At 45.9% G+C, this 4,845-nt stretch overlaps 1 non-coding gene across 1 annotated transcript; it reads left to right on the forward strand.

Moving 5' to 3' along the window:
- The first annotated feature begins 1,154 nt into the window (after nucleotides 1-1,154).
- On the forward strand, nucleotides 1,155-1,318 carry LOC115932578 (U1 spliceosomal RNA). Its single transcript, XR_004068844.1, has one exon. It is a non-coding gene; the product is annotated as a U1 spliceosomal RNA (small nuclear RNA).
- Nucleotides 1,319-4,845: the final 3,527 nt, after the last annotated feature.

A 4,845-nucleotide genomic window follows, 5' to 3' on the forward strand; every position in this document is an offset into this window, starting at 1 on the left:
TCGAAAAATTGGCTCTGTCTAGGCAGCAGGCAAGGTGAACCTGTTGGGCAGCAACACTCCCCCCAAAACTCACTACACACTGTATGACTCAGTTTGTATGAAAGTAAAGGGCAGGAAAAACTTGCCTGATAGATTTGCAGAGACAGGGGTGGAAACCGTTAATAAATCTGTGGAGTATTGTCAGAGTTTGGTGTTGTAGCCTACATATTAAAAGTAATCAGTTAAACACCTGAAATAAAATTTCCCCCAAATATTTTTGCCAAATTTGGATGACTTTGTTTCTGTCTTCACAGCATATAAAGTGTTAACAAGAGGTAAGCGCTAAGGTCTAGAGAAGGCAGTGGAAGAGATGACAAACTCCAGCACCATGCCTGAGTGTTCAGTGTGCTCTGCTGGGGCAGCACATTTTTGTACATTGCTGTATTTGAAAAAACCCTGCAAGATTCATGAAACTGGACAACCATCTTTATAACACTTCCAGTGATAAAAGAAGTAAGGATGGCTGGTTTGCAGTCATCTGAGCAGCCTCTCTAGTTTCATAGATACGGTTTCTCTCTGATATTGAACGACTTCCAATGTCAAGCGGAATGCTACATCACAAGGATAACCGTATGTGAAAAGAACCGGTTTTCTTTGTAATCCTAAACTTTCTAGTTTGTGCATTAAAAGCCATTATTTGAAGAAGAGCGCACAAGCTCCAGCTGGCCGCCAAAGGGGTCCTTGGCATCACAGACTAAGAACCTACTTCTTTGGGAGAGACCGGGGCGGGGATGGGAGGGAAAAGAGGGAGAGGCAGGCGTCACTTCCTTCGCCGGCTCCGGCAGCGGGTTGATGGGCTGATTTGGCAGAGAGTGGGGCGGAAGAGCAGAGCCGGACCGGGAAAGGCGCTGTCGGTGACATCATGGATAGGGCGATTCCTGTGTAGATGAGGCAGCTCAGGGGCTGCTGCTTCGCCTCGAAGGATTTCTCCTGCTGTGGGAGCAAGTCCAGGACCGCCGGTTGGACGTGATAGTCCCAGCTATGTGTCAGGGCAAAGAGGGCTCGGGGTGGCATGGGGGTGGGGGGGGGGCGGTGGGGCGATGCGAGTGGGAAGTGACCGTGCGTGTAAAGGGTGAGGCGTATGGAGCTGTGGCAGGGCGGAGGTGTATGATCTCATACTTACCTGGCAGGGGAGACAGGATGATCACGAAGGTGGTTTTCCCAGGGCGAGGCTTATCCATTGCACTCCGGATGTGCTGACCCCTGCGATTTCCCCAAATGTGGGAAACTCCACTGCATAATTTGTGGTAGTGGGGGACTGCGTTCGAGTTTCCCCCTGAATTTTGCGCTGGAAAAAGCAGATTGTATGTGAAGGGATACTTTTACTAGTGCATGATATGGGTGGTGTCATGTTATTTTTACAGTTGGATGGCTGGGGAACAGGAAGTGGCATGTCGTTGTCCTTCTCTCTGGAGAAGGAACAAGCGTCAGCCATTGTGAGCCTGTTTATCACAAGTTAACTAGCGCGAAGGCTGCATAGCTCTTCCCTTTGTACATAAGGCTGCTTATTGCAGAAATTGATCCATGGTCTCCAGTCTCTTGGGGTCTCATGCTCTGTGAAAATCTTCGTGTTTTTCCCTAGCCCCCGTCACCTTTTACACAGCCTCTGCTTCAGGATTTCTGTGCTAGCGGGGAATGTGTTCTCACCTCATAGAGCCAGGTAGAAACTACGCAGACGGGCACTGTTCTTTGGGATGAAAGCAGGGTCTTTGGGGATCTTAGTGTCCCCGTTCGGTTGTAGACTTAACACGCTTACTTTGTGTAGGAGAACGGCTCTGCCGGCGCCCAGGTGTCCTAACGCAATTCATCGAGGCCCGCAGGTCAGAACCGCAGTCTCAACTGTCTTGGCGGAAATGCGCTGCGATCCTCCCTGCACTACATGAACACGAGAATTCCACTAGAGAAGAAAACCCCAGGCCTAGTGATGGCGGTTCTGGGCATTTTGCCAGCCTCTCCCAGGATGTGTTTTCTGACCCCACCCACTTCTGATCTGTAATGTCCCGGTCAACAGAAACTACCTGGCCCAAACGGAAAAGGCAAGGAGGACCACGGCGGGAAGGCCTATGGCGTCCGGTGGTGGCTAGCCCGGGGACTGCACTCATACATCTGCATGTCCCGAGAAGCCTTTGCCATCCTGACCTGGGTGCGGTGCAGAAACCTGCGGCTCCGAAGAAAACAGGCTAGAATGCACAAGACGCCCAGCCGGTGTTCAGCACACTGCGAGTGGAAGCCGTACGTCCTACGGACTGATCTAGTTTGGTGAAGACTAGCCATTTACTTCTAACCCCAGCAGCGGACATTGCCTTGCTCAAATATAAAATATATGAACCAAGACAAAAGCAACTTTCATTGCGTTACTGATGAGCAAACGGGTTTTTAGAATGTTTAAGAAATGTCCCTTGTTTCAGGACCGTCATCACTAAGGTATGCTTGGGATTCCTCATCGAGGAGTTTCTGAGCAAAGGCAGCCCACCAATCCAGTGGTTGAGAACGGCTTGGATATTGGCTTCCAGGCGCATCAGAAATACCGAGGTTCTGACAAAGACATGAGCTTCTGTCTGCCTTTGGGAAGGCCTTCTTCCAGTCCTGGCGCTGCCGCTTGCCTTCTGTTTGACCTTGGGCCGGGTCCTTCAATTTGCTAGGCTTCAAGTTGGAAAGTGTTACAGGAAAATAATAATTTGAAGTACTTCTTAGAGTTATTGCACAGACTACAGAAGATAGTCTAATAGTACAGCTAGCATCGTGTGTGACTTACATTAAGGATTTGCTGATAGGAAACAATATCCTAGATAAAGTTTCTTCCCCTTAATTATGAAATATAAGAAAGGAAATTATGTAGACTTCTGCTTCAGGCCTCTGTAACATGTGAATGAATTTTGCACTTGTGAAGGTGACATTCTTTTACAAAATAAGTTAATACTAAAGAATGACAAATGGAATTTACAGAACAAATATTAACAAAAAGAAGTTGTTCTTAGCAGCTTTGTTTACAATAGTCTCCAAAGTGGAAACAGTTCATATGTATCAAGAGGTGAATGGACCTATTGTGATATATTCATCCAGTGGAATACTACCCTCAGTAAGATGGGAGAAATTATGGAAACATGAGATAACATGGGTTAATCTCAAAGACCTCATGCTGAGTGATGAAAAGAGTGCATTCTGTGTGGTGCCATCAAGGTGAATTTCTAGAACAGGTGAAACTAACCTGTATAGTGACAGAAAATACATCATTAACTGCTGGGGTCAGGGAGTAGAGGGGACTGACTGCAAAGGGCACAAGAGGACCTTCTGGAGTAGTAGACATGTCATGAAACTTGAAATGGATGCATTGAACATATTCAACCAATGCCTTAATGAATTTGATTGTAAAAAGTAGTAAGAAAACCACTGCAGGCCAGACGTGGTGGCTTATGCCTGTAATTCTTGCACTTTGGGAGGCTGAGGCAGGCAGATCACCTGAGGTCAGGAGTTTGAAACCAGCCGGGCCAACATGGGGAAACCCCATCTCTACTAAAAATACAAAAAAAATTAGCTGGGTGTGGCGGTAGGTGCCTGTAATCCCAGCTACTCGGGAGGCTGAGGCAGGAGAATCTCTTGAACCTGGGAGTGGAGGTTGCAGTATGTAGCGATCGTGCCACTACACTCCAGCCTGGGTGACAGAGCGAGTGACTCTGCTCTAAAAAAAAAAAAAAGAAAAAAAGAAAAGAAAAAGAAAAAGGCCGGGTGTAGTGCCTCATGCCTGTAATCCCAGCACTTTGGGAGGCTGAGGCAGGTAGATCACAAGGTCAAGATATCGAGTCCATCCTGGCCAACATAGTGAAACCCCATTTCTACTAAAAGTACAAAAATTAGCTGGACATGGTGGCACGCACCTGTAGTCCCAGCTACTTGGGAGGCTGAGGTAGGAGAGTTGCTTGAACCTGGGAGGCGGAGGTTGCAGTGAGCTGAAATCCAGCCACTGCACTCCAGCCTGGGCAACAGAGAAAACAAAAACAAAAACAAAAACAAAATAAAAAAGGACTCCATCTCAAAAACAAAACAAAACAAAACAAACAAACAAAAAAACACTGCAAATCATAATGCATTCTACTTAATTTAATGTATGTTTAGCTTTACAGGATTCCTTTAGAAAAGTGTCTCTCTAAATTTGATTGAGAGTTCAGGAATTCCTTCATTTCTGTTTCTGTCTCTTTGTCTTCAGTTGAATTCATGCGCTATTAAATGGAATATTTGTTTTTTTTTTTTTTTTTTTTTTTTTTGAGAGAGTCTCGCTCTGTTGCCCAGGCTGGAGTGCAGCGGTGCCATCTTGGCTCACTGCAAGCTTCGCCTCCCAGGTTCAGACCATTTTCTCGCCTCAGCCTTCCCAGTAGCTGGGACTACAGACACCCACCACCGCGCCCGGCTAATTTTTTGTATTTTTAGTAGGGATGGGGTTTCACCGTGTTAGCCAGGATGGTCTCGATTTCCTGACCTTGTGATCCGCCTGCCTTGGCTTCCCAAAGTGCTGGGATTACAGGTGTGAGCCACTGCGCCCGGCCCAAATGGAATATTTGTAAAATAAAAATAGAGTCTAAGCTCAATATTACAAAAGCATATATATATATATGCATATATATAATATATAGCTCTTATATATATGTATATACACATATATAATCTTTATTTATTGTTCTGTTTTTTCTTTTGCAGGGGCATGGGGGCAGACAGTCTAGCTAAAATACACATTCTTCTCTCTGTAGATAATACCAGAAGAACATGACTCAATCAGTGTTGCCCTAATATTAACAAAAGTTATTTTGAACT

This window comes from Gorilla gorilla, chromosome 1 (assembly GCF_029281585.2).
Source record: "Gorilla gorilla gorilla isolate KB3781 chromosome 1, NHGRI_mGorGor1-v2.1_pri, whole genome shotgun sequence".
NCBI lineage: Eukaryota > Metazoa > Chordata > Mammalia > Primates > Hominidae > Gorilla > Gorilla gorilla.